Below are 20434 nucleotides of genomic sequence, written 5' to 3'. Positions count from 1 at the left end.
GCCTTTGGATTTCCTGAGGTGAGGAGGCCAAGGCGCCGGGCCTGAGGGTTAGTCGGGGAAGTCTCCAGAGACGCTCTTGGAGTGACCTCCCCACCTCTCTCGCCTCAGAGCCTGAGAGCGGGCCCACATTCCACATTTCCTGAGGGAGCCTTGGCCATTGGCAGCCATAAGAACGGCGCCCTGAGGCGACGGAGGGACAAGACTAACCGACCGGAAGTTGGTCGTGCTGCTGAGGCCTGACAAGAGTCGCCGGACCGGAAGTTGCTGAGGCCTGACGGGAGATGTAGTCCATCTGCGCCTGAAATTCCCCGAGCCCATTAGGAGCACTGCAGGGCTGCAACAGGTGTGCCTTTGCTTTCAGTTTATCCCTCCTTTCGAGATCTCAGGGCCCTTCCACTCAGATCCACATTGAACTGGATGATAATGCAGTGTGGACTCAGATAAGATAGGCCCCGCCCATATCTGAATAAAATCCCACATTATCTGCTTTGAACTGGAATATATGGCAGTGTGGACTCAGATAACATAAGCCCCTCCCACATCTGAATAAAATCCCACATTATCTGCTTTGAACTGGAAGATATGGCAGTGTGGACTCAGATAACATAGGCCCCTCCCATATCTGAATAAAAATCCCACATTATCTGCTTTGAATTGGAATATATGGCAGTGTGGACTCTGATAACCCAGTCCAAAGCAGATATTGTGAGATAATTCTGCCTTGATAGTTTGGGACCTCTTCCAGACAGCTGTATAAAATCCCACAATATCTGCTTTGAACTGGAATATATGGCAGTGTGGACAGATAATACAGAGAAGGGATTCCCCAAAATGCAAAGGCAAGAGACCACTATAACCAGAAATGTAATCTAATAATATAAACTATAAGACAGTATTTCTTATATATGCTATTGTCATAGAACATTCAATGTGCTTGCCTAAGGAATAAACCAGCAACAGAGCACCCATGTAAGAGAGTTTATGTGAGTATATATGCTCCTGTCTTTAATGCTTTTACTATACAGTAGAGTGTCACTTATCCAACATAAATGGGCCGGCAGAACGTTGGATAAGCGAATATGTTGGATATTAAGGAGAAGCCTATTAAACATCAAATTAGGTTATCATTTTACAAATTAAGCACCAAAACATCATGTTCTACAACAAATCTGGCAGAAAAAGTAGGTCAATACGCAGTAATACTACATAGTAATTACTGTATTTACGAATTTTGCACCAAAATATCATGATATAGTGAAAACATTGACTACAAAAATGCGTTGGATAATCCAGAACGTTGGATAAGTGAATGTTGGATAAGTGAGACTCTACTGTATTGTGAGATAATTCTGCCTTGATAGTTTGGGACCCCTTTCAGACAGCTGTATAAAATCCCACAATATCTGCTTTGAACTGGAATATATGGCAATGCCGACAGATAACCCAGTTCAAAGCAGATATTGTGGAATACAATATTATACTACTAATAATACAATATAATGATATTAATTATATATTATATATTAAATGTAATATTACTAATAATATTACTATATAATGATATAGTAAAAGGTAAAGGTTTCCCCTGACGTTAAGTCCAGTCGTGACCAACTCTGGGGGCTGATGCTCATCTCCCATTTCTAAGCCCAAGAGCCGGCATTGTCCATAGACACCTCCAAGGTCATGACTGTATGGAGTGCCGTTACCTTCCCGCCAAAGCGGTACCTATTGATCTACTCACATTTGCATGTTTTCGAACTGCTAGGTTGGCAGGAGCTGGAGCTAACAGCGGGCGCTCATTCTGCTCCCGGGATTTGAACCTGGAACCTTTTGGTCTGCAAGTTCAGCAGCTCAGCGCTTTAACACACTGTGCCACCAGAGGCCCCAAATGATATCGTACAATATAGTAATTTAATGTTTATATTGTGCTATGCTAATAATATATTGTATGTTCATTTGATTTGTAAGCTGCTCTGAGCCCCCTTCGGGGTGAGAAGAGCGGGATATAAATGTAGTAAATAAATAATAAAACAAATAAATATCTGCCTTGATACTCAGGGTTATATGGCGGTGTGAAAGGGCCCTCAGGATGCTTCTCTGGCCCCGTCTACACTGCCATATAATCCAGATTATCAAAGCAGAGAATCCTGATCTGCTTTGAACTGTATTATCAGAGTGTACACTGCCATATCATCCAGTTCAATGTGGATTTGATACAGCTGTGTGGAAGGGGCCCCAGAATATCAAGGCAGAAAATCCACAATATCGTCTTTGAACTTTGAACTCCACACAGCCCTGTATCCCAGAATATCAAGGCATTTGTGTGTTGAAATTATGAATGAAATTGTGTTTCATTTCCCTCTGGATCCCTCCTACAAGAGGATACCAGGATGACTGCTCACATCCACTGACCTCAAATTTCTTTGGGTCGGCAGGTCAAAAATGAGTGAAAAGGCCAGAGAGTTGCATAGTCTATATTATTCGAAACAAATAAATGATGTAGTTTGAAAACTTTCACTGAAACCTGTTTCTTTCTTGTTTTCTTGTGTGCTGACAATTTGCCATCACCCTTTAAATGAGAGGTCTCTAAGAGACTATTTTCTTAATAGTCCTGTTCGAGACGTTGAGTTAATACAACAATAATGATGTCTTTCCTTTTGTCATTTTGGCTTCCAGTGAGCTCAACTGTTCCTTGTGGGCAACTTATTCTGATTGCCGTATTATAATGTTATAGTTGTGTTATGGAGAAATTATAATTTCTGGCAGAGAAAGAACTAGAGTAATGTTATCTTGGCAGCAAGCAGGTATGTGGCAAATATTGGGAAGAATTGTTGTGTCCTTAGGGGAAAATACTAGAGCTTCAAATATAGATTGGCATCTAGTTTCTTCAAAGGGTTGGCTCTATGTTTTGAGAAATCATACTCTATTGATCACATGAATATAGGGCTGTGGTTGTATGCTCCTGCAGCAGGACCCAGTCCCAGTGGACTTATTTCTAAGTAAATATGCCTACGATTGTGTTATTACTTGATGAGACGCACAAAGGAAATATTGTCTTTTGTAGGTGAGATTGTATGTGCCTGTGCAGGGATAGTGGGGGGAGAAGAAAGGCATTATGAAAGAAGCATGCTTGGGAATGGTTTTGCCATTGGTATTGGCAAAATACCCCCTAATTCATGCATTTTTTGTATGTTGAGATGCTTCCAAATTTTTGAATAAATATTGTTCACGTTCAAAGCCATTATGTAAACTAAGCAGTAGTATATGTGTGTCTTTCTACACCAGAGGTCCTGAAAGGTTTGAGACAGAAGGCCAGCTCACGGTCTCTCAGACTGTTGGGGAGTGGACTATAGTTTGTTGTTTTTGTTGTGTCCCTTCAAGTCATTTCAGACTTTCTCACCACCTCCCTCTCTCAATTTTGGAGGGAGCAAGAAGAAGGTAGAGAGGATCCCTCTGTTTTGGGGGAAAATAGAGAGAGGAAAGGGAAGAAAAGTTAAGGAGCAAGAAGGGGGTGCAGAAGATCCTTCTTTTAGCAGCAAGTCTAAAGTTTAGAGCGGAGGCCGTGGAAATGACCTTGGCGGGCCAGAATTGGCCCATGGGCCATAGTTTGAGAACCCCTGTTCTATACTTAATGATTTCACCTATTAACAAAGTATAAGGTACCTGAGATTTCTCCATAAAGCTGCAGATGAACTGTCCACTGGAAATCCTTTCCAACATGCCACTTTCAAAAGCCAGGATTGCTACATTTGCTTTTCTCTGATGAAACATAGATTGCCAATATGCTGCCAGCAGATATGTTCAAGTTTGATTTTCTTGCAAGTTATAGATGCCTCAAAACCACAGTTCTGCAATATAGAAAAAGTATATGCATTGAGTCTTCTGTGCCTACAATGTTTTTGTATATACAGTAGAGTCTCACGTATCCAAGCTAAATGGGCCGGCAGAACCTTGGATAAGCGAATATCTTGGATAATAAGGAGGGATTAAGGAAAAGCCTATTAAACATCAAATTAGGTTATGATTTTGCAAATTAAGCACCAAAACATCATGTTAGACAACAAATTTGACAGAAAAAGTAGTTCAATGTGCAGTAATGTTATGTTGTAATTACTGTATTTACGAATTTAGCACCAAAATGTCATGATATATTGAAAACATTGACTACAAAAATGCCTTGGATAATACAGAACCTTGGATAAGTGAGACTCTACTGTATATATGAATTGCTCGTGCTTGCAGTTTTCTGAATGCTCTACTACAGTGCTAGAGATTTGAGAACTTTTTAAAAAAAGGAATATAGGAGGAGCAGAATTTTTATTTAAGGGACAGTGGCCTTTTCTCCCTTCCTGTCCCAGGCATTATACTCCTAACATGTGTAAAAAAAAATAACAGTTTAAAAATAATGATAATTTGGCCGTTTATCTTGGGGCGCTTTTGTAGTTGGTCACAATGTTTTGAATTTTGTATGGTAAAAAAAATGAATTTGCTAAGGCTTAGAGACATGAAAGGCCTGGGAAAGATAGAAATCAGCCAAAGAGCAAGAGAAAATCCCCCCACTACCCAACAATTGGAAGGGGGTTGCTTGGGGGTAGTAGTATTCTATTTCTTAAACATTAGAAATGAGCAAGATGCTTTTAAAACAAGATTTGCCTTATGCAAAAGGAATGTGTAGACATTGTGTGAGGAATTTTTGAAAAGGCAAAGAGGGAAAACTTTTCACAACTTGGTGCCCTTGAAATGTTTTGAGTTATACTTTTCATTACTGTTCCCAGCCCCACTGGTCAGGAGTAATTGGGCTTTTAGAGAATGATTTTTGAAAATATTTTCAGTTATGTTGTAAATAATCAATTTCAAAGCAGATAATCTGGATTCAGAAGCTGGATTATATGGCAGCCTTAGATGCTTTCAGCTTTACTTCCCCCCCCCCTCCCCCAATAGTTGTACATTTATGACGATATAATATTTTGGGAAGAAATTGTTTAAAAGTCTAATAATAAAAGCCCTCCGAACTTATTCTTGCAATTGAAATAGTAAGTAGATTACTGATAGACAGATTGAATATATTCAGTAGATGGAAAGTTCACTCATGCAATATAAGCATAACATTTAAGGGCATTTTCTGTCCATAGCTAATTCTTTTTAAAGAAATTGCAGCACTCTCTGGTTTGTGAAACTATGTTCTTTTTTCATGACCTTTAATCATTGTCCCTCGCATGTTGTTTAAGATTACTAACCAGCCATTTTCCTGTTCTTTCTGTATAAATCATGAATTGCAGACATTGTTGTGTTTTCTCGCGTCTTTTCTATATTTCTATTCCTTGGAGTACATCTTTTTCCTTATGCTTTTCCACCAAAAACATGCAGATCCGTTCCTTTGGCAGCATAAAAGCTGTGAAGCAGTCAGCTGTAACAAGTTGATTTTTGTTAAAAAAATAAAAAATTCCAAGATGGATGAGTCTTGTCCATATTTAAAGCAGGCTCCAGTTTCAAATCCTTTTTTAAAAGGCAGTGGTTAAACTTTTCCCCTTTATCACGTAAAAAAAAATGATTACAGCATTGAGTGGAAATTTGCATAAATGTCAAACATAACTGTAATATATCTGGGTGGAGTCCGAAAGGGTGGGGATGTTAACTTTGATCCAACAGACCCAGATGGATGGATTTATAGTTTCTTTAATATTAAAAATTTTGAGCTACAAAAAAAAATGTGGTTGGCAGGACAAACCAAAGGTTTCAAATTAACACAGGCTCAAAATCTATTGTTCAACCTTGAGCTGTTTTCAGAATTATGGGTCTCTAGGGAACAGCTCAAGTGATCTCCTCCAAAATAAGAATAAAATGAAAACGTTTTGAGTAAAAGCTGTTTGGCTGTTGCTGAGTCTTCCAGCTTGGGAGAGGGCTGTTGGGAAGTCAGAAATTCTAAAGCACCCTTTAGAAAAGCATACGATGCTGCTTTCTATGGAGATAGACCATTGGAGCATACAACCCAGCATATGAGGAATATAACAACAACAACAACAACAACAACAACAACAATTTATTTTTTTTAAAAACAACTTAAAACCAATTACAGTAAGATCCCTGTGTCTGATAGGTTCCCGCTTACCTGAAATCACAGATACCACCAAAACACTGTGAAATTATCAGACGTGTGGTTCCAATATACCGTAAAGTTGATTTGAGGGACTTCCAGATTTCCAGAGATGTCTTCTCTAGGAATTTTCTAGGTCTTCCAGCACATTTCTGTAGTAACTTCTGAGGACAGGCATTGTAAGCAGACTTCTCTGTAAACAGCTCCTCTGGTCTCCATTGAAAAGGATCCCTGGTAGTAATGAAGGAAGACTGTCAGCAATACTATGGTAGATGCATCCGTAATCTGACCTCTATAAAGCAAAATATTCACAGTGTTCACAAAGAGTGGATGAAATGATCAGTCTGAGATAGGACATTGGTTATGACCATTCGTCATTGACATCTTCTTCAAAAGGAAGGACCAGCTTTTCCAGACATCCATATCCATGTAGATCAGTGGTTCCCAACCTTTGGGCCTCCAGGTGTTTTGGACTCCCAGAAATCCCAGCCATCTTACCAGTAGGTAGGAACTGTGGAAGATGAAATCCAAAACATCTAGAGACCCAAAGGTTGGGAACCACTGATGTAGACAGTAGATAGGCTGGGATCTAAAAAGCCAACATCCTATGTGACTTGCCCAAGCCCTTCGAATGGAGTATGGCCTTGGTATCTTCTCCAGATAAGCCTCTATAGCTTGTGAGTGGTGGAGATTTGATCCTCCAGCTGTTTTGGACCTTTTACGCTGCTAGCTGGGGCTTTGGGAGTTGTAGACCAAAACTAATTTCTGTGGTGGCCCTGTGCTACCAAAACACTTTTGCAGCTCATAACCAACCATTGGTTTTATTGCTTCACTTCCAATGAGATTGCTGATGTTTTTGAAGCTGGTGTTGTAGACTAGAAATTTCCAACAATAAATCCCAGTTAGGTTAGGGATGTTTTTAGAGTAAAAAGGCATTTTTTCTGCATTTCAGTCTAAGGCCCAGAGTTTTCAAACCACAACGCCTACTATTATGTTGTTGCATATGTTAAAAACCTGACATCCAAGGGTGACCAAGTGGTGCTCTCCACCTAGACTGTGTGGCAGGCAGTTCCTATCTGTCCCAGCCAATACAGCCAATGGTTGGGATTCTTGGTGTTAACTGTAAAAACATTTGAAAGGATCCAGGTTCCCTACTCCTTTAAGAAAAAAAGAAATGCTGCTTAAAAAAAACAACGAAGATTTTCGAAGTGTAAGCAGTTGGAGCGCTTTCCCCAGTGAAACAGAGCGTTCTGCAAGGCTGATGGTAGAAAGAGTGACTGGGGTCTTAAGTGAATGGCCAAACTATGGTTCTGTGTTGATTAGAAAGAAAATCCAGGTTGTAAAAATAAATGAGTTTGGTCCACTATTTTCCTTGTTCATTTTTTCCTTCCCAGGAGAAAATTGAGAATATAACCTGGGTTGTAAATCTGCTTTATAGTTCACATGAGAAAGGGTGGAGAAAAAGCCTTTTATGTAATCTTCCCAGAAACTGAATGGCACATGAGCTGGGATGCGCATCCAAAAAAATTCACAGCCAGATTAGGCTTTTCATTATTTTCTGGAGTTCGACAATATTTCATTTTACAGTGCTGTTGGCTGACAAAGGTTTAGGTTGTTTCATGTCTCCAGATATAAAGCTAAGAAGGAGGTAATGGCTGCAGAGTGAAGATGAGTAGGGAAACATTGTGCACTACATCTCCCATAGTCCCTCACCATTAGTCATGGTGGGTGAGGTTGATGGGACTTGTAGGCCAAAATAGCTGGTGGGCTAATAGTTTCCCACCTGTTCGGTTTTGTGTGTGTGTGTGTGTCAGGGGCAACTTGAGAAACTGCAAGTTGCTTCTGGTGTGAGAGAATTGGCCATCTGCAAGGACTTGTCCAGGGGATGCCTGGGTGTTTTACCGTTCTTTGGGAGGCTTCTGTCATGTCCCCATATGGAAAGCTGGAGCTGACAGACGGGAGCTCACCCTGCTTCCGGGATTCAAACCGCCGACCTTTTGTTGCCATTGGCAGGACTTCAGTCCCAAGTAGCTTGTTCCATTGATCTCAATGGGAACCTAGTTCCAGCCCAGGAGCTCTCAAATCACGTTTCCTTGAGATGTTTAGACATTGGTACCATTGGCCTGCTTTAGTAGAGATGATGGGAGTTGTGATCTAAAATTTTTAGGAGGCTCCTTAGGGCAGCAGCCAATCCGTGGGCATGAAGAGGGTGCTATAACCCCTGTCTACCCATTCCCGTTTTGCTCCTCCAGCTCATTTTTTACCCATTCGTTCCCTAGTTCATTTGGAGACCAGACATAAACCTAGTTGAATGTGTTTGGAAGTTGAAGACTGTGCACAGAATACAGACGCAAATAGGAAGGTTTGGAGGGGGGGATGAGGGTCACCTGCCTACCATTACTTCCCAACAGCTACCCCACCCCATATGTGCCCTATCTCAGCAAACACTAGTTTTGGGAACATGCATTGTTCCACCCTCAAAGCCAGAGGCTTATTATTCAGTGTGTATTTCTCAAGATTTTCCTTGAAGATACTCAAAGCAATTTAATTTTATGAGTCAGAGACATGATGAAGGTGGATCCGGCCTTTGGCTTTGCAACCGTGGGCTTATAGACCTAAATCTGCAGCTTTTTTCAGCATTCTCTGAGCTGCAACAGGCTTTGCATGTGCGTTTTTTTGCATCTGTCCGCTTGTCTTGATCATGGGCCTTCCTTTCCTGTCCTGATTAAAAGTAGAAGACTTGAATGCACAGAGTGGAAATCTTAACAAACTGCAGCCATCAGAGAAGTGTGTCTGATATCTTTGCATAGTGATAAGACCTATGCCAGTTTCTGACACTATTGTCTACTGGGTGGAGGAATTAATTGTTCCTTAATTGCAGTGGTGTGATAGGGCTTGGCTGTTTATCACATTCTGATATGCTGTGTGCCAAGTAATCTCCAGAGTTGCTGATATACTTCTTAATTTGTTCCTAATAAAATATGATTGTGTTACGAAGTTTACAACATCAGCTAATTAAGCTGGTGTTTTCGAGTTTCTCAGATCCACATTGTCTTCTCAGCGGTGGCTGTGTTGTCCACCACCAACACATGTAGGGCAAAGGTCCAACAGGCTAAAGCACAAAATGAGCTGACGCTTGCCGGAGACAACAATATATAGGGGTTCTTTGGTTATGTTAGTAGAAAAAGGAAGAACAAGGAAATGATAGGGCCTCTGCGTAGAGAAGGTAGGAAAATGCTAACAGGGGATAGGGAAAATGCAGAGCTGCCCAGAACCTACTTTGCCTCAGTCTTCTCTCAAAAGGAAATCCGTGTTCAACTTGAGTAATATGGAGAAAACAAGTAAATAGGGGAAATGCAACCCAAAATAGGTAAAGAAGTAGTCAAGGAATGCCTGGCTACTCTAAACAAATTTAGAGCCAGATTAACTACATCCAAGAGTATTGAAGGAACTAGCAGAAGTAATTTCAGAACCACTGGTAATAATCTTGGAGAACAGAAGAAGTTCCGGCAGACTGGAGGAGGGCTAATGCGATCCCTATCTTTGAGAAGGGGGAAAAGAGGACCCAAAGAATTGCCATTCAGTCAGCCTGACATCAATACCAGGAAAGATTATGGAGCAGACCAGTGAGGAGGCAGTCAGTCATCACTTAGAAAAGAATGCTGTAATCACTAAAAGGCAGCATGGTTTTTCTCTAAAACAAGTCAGACTAATCTTATCTCTTTTTCTTATAGTGTTACAAGTGAATGGTAGATGCAGGGAATGCTGTGGATGTAACATATCTTGATTTCAGTAAGGCCTTTGACAAAGTCCCTCATGATCTTCTTGCAAGGTAAAGGTTTTCCCTTGACATTAAGCACCGTTAGCTTCCCGCCGATGTGGTACCTATTGAACTACTCACATTTACTTGTTTCAAACGGCTAGGTTGGCAGAAGCTGGGGCTAACAATGGGAGCTCACCCCATCCCGCTTTGTCACCGTGGTCCCTTTTCTTGCAAACCAACTAGCAAATGTGGGCCAGACAATACTACTGTGAGGTGGATTTTTGGTGATTTTGCCTTTCCCCCTAGAATGGGATGCAATTAGAACACAAAACAAATAAAAGCATTTAGAACACAAATTTAAAATACACATATAAAAGAAAATACAGCACCTACAAAGTCAGAAGTGCCATTCATTGCAAGTGATGTAAGTTCTTAGATGTCCACCTGAATACAAGTTGTTGTTGTTGTTATTTGTATCCTGCTTTTCTGCTTACTGTATTTACGAATTTAGCACCAAAATATCACGACGGATTGAAAACATTGACTACAAAAATGTGTTGGATAATCCAGAACGTTGGATAAGCAAGTCTTGGATAAGTGAGACTCTACTGTATATAATAACAAACCATACAATAAAAAGCTTTACTCTAAAAGTGCAAAAACTGTGTATTCGACAAAAGCACTTATAACCATTGTCTATAGAGGAAATGCCAAAACACACATACAGTAGAGTCTCACTTATCCAACATAAACGGGCCAGCAGAATGTTGGATAAGCGAATATGTTGGATAATAAGGAGAGATTAAGGAAAAGCCTATTAAACATCAAATTAGGTTATGATTTTACAAATTAAGCACCAAAACATCATGTTATACAACAAATTTGACAGAAAAAGTAGTTCAATATGCAGTAATGCTATGTAGTAATGACTGTATTTACGAATTTAGCACCAAAATATCATGATGTATTGAAAACATTGACTACAAAAATGCGTTGAATAATCCAGAATGGTGGATAAGCGAGTGTTGGATAAGTGAGACTCTACTGTACATTTTATGTGTACTTTAAAAATGAATCTCAAAATTTAGGATGAACCAAGCGAACCATTGGGTGAACAGAAAACTGACAAAATGTCAGTGAACACCAGGATTAGGATGTATAATTAGATTGTAAAGCTGGATTCTATACTGATCGCTGACCATAAATAAAGATTTGATTTGATTTGACTGTAATTTCTTTTTAGGAGCCCTTTCGCATTATAGTTACAGTACTATCCCACTTGAATTGCTTGGGAAACATCATATGAAATACTCGGGTTTGCACTTTAGAGAGGACATTTTCGAATTTTCAGACAGAGAATTCTAGTGCCATAACAAACGACAAATCCTAGGATTCCATGCGAGGACAATTAAAATGGAATTGGGTTCACTCTCACATAAATGGTTCTGTTTCTGGCTTGAAAAGGCATCTTCTGGTTTCCTGCCTCCCTTGCCTTCTTCCTTGGCAGCAACATTTTGAAAAATAGTAGAGATTAAATGAGATTACATGTTGGAATGGGTAGACTTGTACAAACCCATGTTTGTCTGGGTGAACTTTGAAAATCTGAGATCTATTAGTGGGGCGGATGTGGGTGAAAACGGATTGTGTGTGTGTTTTTCTTTTCTCTCCCCCCTCCCAGAGTGTTACATCAGCTCTTTAAATTTACTGTAATTAGTAATTATTAAAATTAGTTGATAAGTTAATTAGGATTCTCCCTGTAGCAATGAACAGCTAGGCGGATAGTCTTGGCACTCATTGGATTAAAATTGTGGGGAAAGAGATTCCCCCTAAACATTGGGAAGCATTTCCTGACAGTCAGGACTGTGGTGGAGTCTCCTTCTCTGGAGGTTTTTAAGCAGAGGCTGGATGGCCATCTGCCAAAGTTGCTTTGATTGTGTTTTCCTACACTCATGCAGTGGGACTGGATGGCCCTTGAAGTCTCCCTTCAACTCTGCGAGTCTATGGGAGCATTTAGTTGGAAAGCAGCATCTGAACCAAATATTTGTGGACCCTTCTCCTAGCTGTGGGCCAGAAAAACCATAGATGATGCATGTCGAGGCAAGAGCTTGGGAACGCTGTGTTTTCAACTAAGACTCCCAGAATCCTCCTGCATGAGTGACTCATGGCCCTGCTGGTTGGGAGATTCTGGAAGCTGTAGTCTCAAAATGACCTTAAGCTGATATTACTGTATATACTCGAGTATAAGCCTAGTTTTTCAGCCCTTTTTTTAAGACTGAAAAAGCCCCCCTCGCCTTATACTCGAGTGAGGATCCTGGTTGGCTTATATTTGGGTCAGCTTATACTCCAGAATATATGATACATTTATTATTTTTCTGTATTATTATTGGTATTATTACATTTATTATTTTCTCTATTATTATTGGTATATTACATTTATTATTTTTCTCTATTAGTGTTGCTACTATTACATTTATTTTACTCTATTTTATTTTTATTACTAATACATTTATTATTTCACTCTGATCTTATTATTATTATTATTTTATTATGACACAGCAAACAAGATAGATATGCTGGATTTCATATCACAAAATCACAAGTCAAACACTTCCCAAGTGTCTAGGACTGTGTGATGTATTTTCGGATGATGAGCGCAGATCCCAGCAGGGTGGCCTTTTGCAGTTGGCAGATCGTGATTTTGTCAATGTCTATTGTTTCCAAATGCCAGTTGAGATCTTTTGGCATGGCACCCAATGTGCCCATCACCATATTTATTATTTTACTCTATTTATTACTACATGTATTAATTTCCTGTATTTATTATTATTATTAAAAGTATACATAAACACATTTACATTGAAGAAGATGAGAATAATGATTTGATTAGAGTTGGACAATCTTATCTTAAATTAGAGCTTTATGTAAATATTCAAAAACATTTAACCTACTGTTGCCTCAGTTAATGTCATTTTATTGGTATCTATTTTTATTTCTGAAATTTACCACCCTCGGCTTATACTAGAGTCAATGTTTTCCTAGGTTTTTTTGTGGTAAAATTAGGTGCCTCAGCTTATATTTGGGTCGGCTTATACTCGAGTATATACGGTACCTTTGTTTTACCTGAATCCTCAGGTCTACCATCTGGAACCAGACACAGAATTGTGGCTCAAGGCTCGGAACCCTTGCTTTTCGTATTTGAATGCATTGCCATACAGATTTTTAAGGCATTGCTGTAAATATGGCCAAGGGAACAATGAGTTCTAATGACATTAAAGAGTCCACCTAAACATTAGGAAGAACTTCCTGATTGTAAGAGCTGGAACTCACTCCTCGGAGTCTGATGGAGTAACATTTTGGCATGAACGGCTAGGCTACAAAAATGTCGAATCTGCCTCGATAAACAGGGAAGGAGGCCCTGCCCTTGTCTGCTTGCATCACGAGGAGGTATTTGTCGAGCTCTGTGTACTGTTTCAGCAATGTCCTGAATTGCAAATGGGAATAAAGTGCAACTGAAGTGTTCAGGCTGTCATTATAATTTAATAAGGCCTCGTCTTGTTCCAGAAGGGAAGATCAAATGTTTACATCGTCACCCATCGGTTGGGTGGCAAGTTACTGCACCTTATTAATTAAATGTGGATTTGTCTTAAGTAATGCTTCTCTTCTGTTCAGGCTCGTGACAGTGTGACTTTGGTTTTCCGCCAGGATCGCGAGGTTGAGGGGGTGGAATCCCGCACGCCATGCAGAGAGGAATGCTGGGTGGGAGCATGAATTTTGGAGTATCGGAAAGAGGACAATACGGGCCTATGCAAAGAAAGTACCATATTCATTGGCCCACAATGATATAATGGGACCCAGATCCAGAAATAACCACACAATGTCTGTTGGACACTTGCATTGAGCTAGGATCCTAAAGAGGCTGGATGGCCATCTGTCGGGGGTGCTTTGAATGTGATTTCCTGCTTGGCAGGGGGTTGGACTGGATGGCCCATGAGGTCTCTTCCAACTCTACTATTCTATGATTCTATGAAGAGTTCTAGCATAGCTTCACCAGTTAGATTGTCTTGGAGTTTTGGGAAATGGCATTCATAACCTTTTGGAGATCATAACCTTTTAGAACAGCATAACCTTTCAGAGAAGAGCCAAAAACCCTCTTATTCTCTTGTGGTATACAACCAGATATAATTATCCAAGACAATGGTTTCAGTTGTTAGATTGAATGACCTGTTATCTCTGATCTGTTAGGAAAACAGAGATTTGCTAGTGTATAAAAAACAGCACAGCTTTAGAAGTGTTTTTCATTGCCCAAAATATATACAGTAGAGTCTCACTTATCCAACACTCGCTTATCCAACATTCTGGATTATCCAACACATTTTTGTAGTCAATGTTTTCAATATATCATGATATTTTGGTGCTAAATTCATAAATACAGTAATTACTACATAGCATTACTGCGTATTGAACTACTTTTTCTGCCAAATTTGTTGTCTAACATGATGTTTTGGTGCTTCATTTGTAAAATCATAACCTAATTTGATGTTTAATAGGCTTTTCCTCAATGCTTCCTTATTATCCAACATATTTGCTTATCCAACATTCTGCCGGCCCGTTTATGTTGGATAAGTGAGACTCTACTGTATACTCTTCCATAAAACAACTAGTTTTGTATCATGCTCTCAAGAGACAAAAATGAAGTCGACTTGGATAAAAATAACATACTTGGTTTACTCACAACCTTCATGTGTCCAGTATACACAGGTACACAACTTATCAGTCCAGTTTCAGATACGATTGAGATAATTCTCTGTGAGCCCATCTTAAAGATTGTAATAGCCATTTTGTACCTCTAGGAAATGGTTACACTGTGTAACAAAATTTGAAAATATTTCTTTTTCTGGTTTGAAAATGTTATTTCCTGTTTAATTGTGCAATTGCTAGTTGTTATCCTCCAGAAACTTTGTTGAAAAACAATGGCAAATTTTGTTGCCAGGTGCCCCACACAAACAAAGTTTTTGCAGTTTGATAAACTGTTTCCATGTTTTGATAGTAGAACCAGTTAGGAAGTGACATTTATAACCCAGGAACAACAATTGTGTTACATAGTGTTACGTCTAGGAACAGAAAAAGGGATACACTTGCATCACTTGTTACGAATGGCAGTGACAAATATGGAACCGGATATTAACTATCTCATTGGCCAAATGCAGACCCAACTTCTCATTGAAATACAGTAGAGTCTCACTTATCCAACATAAATGGGCCAGCAAAACGTTGGATAAGCGAATATGTTGGATAATAAGGAGGAATTAAGCCTATTAAACATCAAATTACATTATGATATGACAAATTAAGCACCAAAACATATTATACAACAAATTTGACAGAAAAAGTAGTTCAATACGCAGTAATGCTATGTAGTTTTGTATCTTTACATGGTTTTATTGTATGTATATGTAAGTGTGTACGTACTGTATGTTTTACATGTTTTGATATGGTCAAAAGTGACTAATCAATAAAGAATTGTTGTTGTTGCTATGTAGTAATTACTGTATTTACTAATTTAGCACCAAAATATCACGATGTATTGAAAACATTAACTACAAAAACGCACTGGATAATCCAGAACGTTGGATAAGTGAGACTCTACTGTACTATAAAGTTTATGTTGGTTAAAAATGTTCATTTTCAATATTGTATTGTTCTTTCATGTCTGTTTGCACTACAAATATGGTATGTGCAGTGTGCATAGGAGCCATGTGAAAGTGAATTACCATGAATAAAGACATTGGGTTGCTGTGAGTTTTCCAAGCTGTCCGGCCATATTCCAGAAGCATTCTCTCCTGATGTTTCACCCACATCTATGGCAGGCATCGTCAGAGGTTGTGAGGTCTGTTGGAAATGAGGCAAGTGGGGTTTATATACCTGTGGAATAATGTCCAGAGTGGGAGAAAGAACTCTTGTCTGTTGTCGAAGGCTTTCATGGCCGGGATCACAGGGTTGTTGTATGTCTTTCGGGCTGTCTGGCCATGTTCCAGAAGTATTCTCTCCTGACGTTTCGCCCACATCTATGGCAGGCATCCTCAGAGGTTGTGAGGTATGGATAAACTCTTGTCTGTTTGAGGCAAGAAAGAACACATATCTAGAAGTTTTTAAATCTTCTAGTATGACGCTATTGTCAACTTTCATTGGAAGCTGAACATAGATATACTTAGGGAGGTGTTCTCTCTAGAAATCTCCTAGTCTTCCAGTATGACTGAAGGAAGTTGACCACAATCATACTAAAAAACCGAGCGATACCTAGAGAAAATATTTTTTAACCGAACCCCGCAAAAGTCAAAACTGCAAATGTGAAGGGACGGCTGCAATTACCGTCAATATAGTTTTAATTGGACCGGTCATGTTGCAGAAGTATTTTTCCAGATCAAGGCTAGTAAATGCTGCTGAATATGCAAAGGCGTTTACAACTAATAAGCTTGATGTTGTGTGCTGTGTGCTGAAACCATCCCGGGTACCCTGTCATACTGAATTACAGGAATGTTTAGTTTTTATTGTGTTTTTTTTTCTTCTTCTTCTGCCAAAAACCATAACAAATCCAAAAGCCCCAAACATGTCTAGCAGCAATAGCGAAGGCCTAAGGTTCAAGCAGGTCTTCAACACTGCTTCGTAGATATTTGTAATAAGATCATACAGACGCATTCCATACCAAGACCCTCCAGGGGATTACAAATTATTGCAGAACCGGCAAAATACTGGGAGGGAAAATTAGGCCACAAAACCCAGCCAAGTTTTATAAAGGCTCGGGGTTTTTTTTACAATGATGGCTTCTATGAAGGCAGTTCACTATAAACTATACTTTTAATGCATAAAATATCCAATTTATTATTTTTAAAGGCGTTGCTGTGCTGAATCATATATGCATGTCGATAAGCAGAGAGCCAGAGTTTAGTTTCTCCAAATTCAAAGGAACCTTCCATAATCTAATTGGCTTCTAGATGTATTGGATTACAACTACCATCCTCCCCAGCCAGGTATGCCAAAATACACATCTGCTGCAGGGAAACTAGGGTAAATGCACTTGGGTTGTGTGCCAAAATAGTATACAATTTAGGGTTGTACTCCTGTACATCGTTTTGTAGAAGTAAGCCCCCAGGTAAATGCTCACCTTGCAATGTTGATTTCCTTATATCTCAAAAGTTGAAGTTAGTTCGACTGCATCCAACCCATTGCCTAGAGGAGAAAAAAAAAGATTTTCAGACATGAGCTTTGTACATTGATGTTAAAAAAAACCTCATATGTGAAGAATATATCAGGAGACCGAATATACTTGGCTCTGTATTATGAAGAATGTAGTTCCCATAAGACTTTGCAAGAGTGCTGTTATTTAGTATATAAATATTTTTCCATTTTATTATTTGAGTGTGCTGAAAAATAAGCCATAAGAGCCTAGAGTTAACTAGAGAGTGGGAAAGGGAGGCTTTTTTCACCCAAACAACCCACTCCTCTCCGTGTTCTTTTATTTATTTTATTTATTATTTAAACTTATATGCCGCCACTCCCCTAGGGCTCGGGGCGGCTTACAAGAAGGCTAAAATCTAACAATTTAAAAACATCTTTAAAATATCTTTTAAAAAAAACTTAAAAACATTCCCCCAGGGCTCGGAGTGGCTTACAAAAAACAGCTAAAATCTAAGTAATTTAAACATTTTAACATGACAAGCTATACAAAATATATAAAAGGGACTTTTTGTTCTGCATGTGGATGTAGCAAGACATCTGTGGAAAAATCCAAAGCACAATTATTACTTTCATAGGGAAATCAATAATTTTTGTGAATTTTTTAAAGCCACAAGAAAATGAATTTTTGCATATTTTCACCAAAGGCATGCCATGAAGTTGGACACTTAAGTGACCCTGCATTTGATGCAGGTGACTCAGATCCATGTATTTTCTTTCTCTCATTTCATGGATGCCGTGTTCTTTGGAAGTTTGTTTAGATCAAGTTCATGGCCTTTTAGGTTTCCTTCACGTTTTTGAATAATAAGAATTATATGCCAGGGTCGAGGGGCACTGGATTTTAGATAGGCTGAGGTGGGGCAGGGCCAAAAAAAGGTTTGGGAACCACTGTTTTCAAGTACAAGTGGATATCTTTCAGTCTCTTGGTATAAATATATATATAATTTATAATAATTTATAAATATATAATATATTGTATACAGTGCTCCCTCACTTATCGCTGGGGTTAGGTTCCAGGACCACCCGCAATAAGGGAAAATCTGTGAAGTAAGGACACTATGTTTATTTTAATGTTTATACATTATTTTAGTAGTTATACACTATTTTAAGTCTTTATCAACCCACCGTGTGTTGATAAATCGCCTCCTTCTCCTCCCGTTGCCGCTTGGGCTCCTTTTCTCTCCCTTTGGCTTCTCCTTCCTCCCTTCCTTAGGCTGTAAATTGTAATTTTTTATGATTTATAATAGTCTTTTAGAGTTTATTGAAAAACCGCGAAACAATGACTCCACAAAAAGTGAACCACGAAGTAGTGAGGGAACACTGTATACATATAATGTCGATAATAATATTATAATGTAATACAATATTATACTAATAATAATACAATATAATAATATTAATTATATATTATATATTAAATGTAATATTACAAATAATATTACCATATAATGATATACAGTAGAGTCTCACTTATCCAACATAAACAAGCCAGCAGAACATTGGATAAGTGAATATGTTGGATAATAAAGAGGGATTAAGGAAAAGCTTATTAAATGTCAAATTAGGTTATGATTTTACAAATTAAGCACCAAAACATCATGTTATACAAGAAATTTGACAGAAAAAGTAATATGCAGTAATGTTATGTTGTAATTACTGCATTTACGAATTTAGCACCAAAATATCAAGATGTATTGAAAACATTGACTACAAAAATGCGTTGGATAATCCAGAACGTTGGATAAGCGAGTGTAGGATAAGTGAGACTCTACTGTAGTCTACTTTTACAACCTCTCCATTTTAATCCATGTTTTTATTAGTTCTTGTCATTTGTTTTTACTGGCTAATGTTTAAATTTTTATAATTGTGCATGTTTTTTGTCTATTGTTGTGTTTTATATTGCTATTGTTTTTATTCGGGCCTGGCCCCATGTAAGCCGCCCTGAGTCCCCTTGGGGAGATAGAGGCGGGGTATAAAAATAAAGTTGTTGTTATTATTATTATTATTATTATGTAGTAAAAGGTAAAGGTTTCCCCTGACGTTAAGTCCAGTCATGTCTGACTCTGGGGGTTGGTGCTCATCTTCATTTCTAAGCCGAAGAGCTGGCGTTGTCCATTGACACCTCCAAGGTCATGTGGCCGGCATGACTGCATGGAACGATGTTACCTTCCTGCTGGAGCAGTACCTATTGATCTACTCATATTTGCATGTTTTCGATCTGCTAGGTTGGCAGAAGCTGGAGCTAACGATGGGCGCTCACTCCACTCCCCGGGTTTGAACCTGGGACCTTTTGGTCTGCAAGTTCAGCAGCTCAGCGCTTTAACACACTTCGCCACCGGGGTCCTGGTTGTACTATTGATATAGTACAATATAGTAATTTAATGCTTATATTATGCTATGCTAATAATATATTGTATGTTCATTTGATTTGTAAGCCGCTCTGAATCCCCTTCGGGGTGAGAAGAGCGGGATATAAATGTAGTAAATAATTAATAATAAATAAATAATATGACATTTACTTAATCATTTATTTTGGGTTATACTGATACTCCACCTTTTCTCCAAGAGCTCAACATACATGGCTGTCTCCCCTTCCACATTGACAGAGGGAGACAGGCACAACACCTTCTAATAATTTCTTGACTTATTTGAGACTTGTACCTGGATCTCTGAAATCTCCATCTGGCTTTCCTAATAGCTCTCTGCTGCCTCGTTTTCTAATAACTCCTACCGCCTCCATTCAACAGACCCTGCCTGGGGATAATGGGAGCTGTTCTCCAGCACAGCGAGAGGCTGCCAAATTGAGGAAGGCTTGCGAATGTGGGTTGTTGTTGTTCCTCTGGGATGCATTGCACAAGAAAGCACAGTTGTCTGAGCCTCACTTGAAGGACTTTTGATTAAGGAGGGATCATCCTGAAAGCTTCCTCTGAAGCATTAAACAAAAAAATAATAATAATTCTACGGCATCTTTGCCAACTTCTAATCAGTGTTTTAATCTTCTCTTCCAGCACATCAATGTCTCATTTACATGAGATGGTGAAATATTCAAGTAAAAAAAAAAAACCCAAAATCTTTAAGTAGTAACAATTACAAAGCCTTCTTTGTAAATGCTAAGCAAATGCGCACACAGGGCGACTCTAGGGCTCTGTGCAAGAAAAGAAATGAGGGTGCGTGTGTGAGAGATGAGAACTTTTGGTAGTATTGTAAGACCAGCATCAGAAAAAGGCAATTTTGGTTGCTGTTGGCAAAGTGTGTCTATCTAATATGCTTCTCTTATACAAAAAGAAGGGGGTGAATGGGGTGTCCCCCCCTTTCCATCAAACAATGCAAAGGTCAACTGTGTT

The 20434-nt window shown here is 39.0% G+C and overlaps 1 protein-coding gene across 1 annotated transcript in view; it reads left to right on the top strand.

The window, feature by feature from the left end:
• The first annotated feature begins 204 nt into the window (after positions 1–204).
• gnb1l (G protein subunit beta 1 like) overlaps positions 205–20434 on the top strand; it is a 61450-nt gene continuing 41220 nt past the window's right edge. The window contains exon 1 of the mRNA XM_062958535.1: positions 205–343. The gene's annotated coding sequence lies outside the window, so the exon portion shown is untranslated. The remainder of the gene's footprint in view (positions 344–20434) is intronic.

Source organism: Anolis carolinensis, chromosome X, assembly GCF_035594765.1.
Source record: "Anolis carolinensis isolate JA03-04 chromosome X, rAnoCar3.1.pri, whole genome shotgun sequence".
NCBI lineage: Eukaryota > Metazoa > Chordata > Lepidosauria > Squamata > Dactyloidae > Anolis > Anolis carolinensis.
Note: the sequence above shows the minus strand (reverse complement) of the source record. Positions and strands in the feature narration are given on the sequence as shown.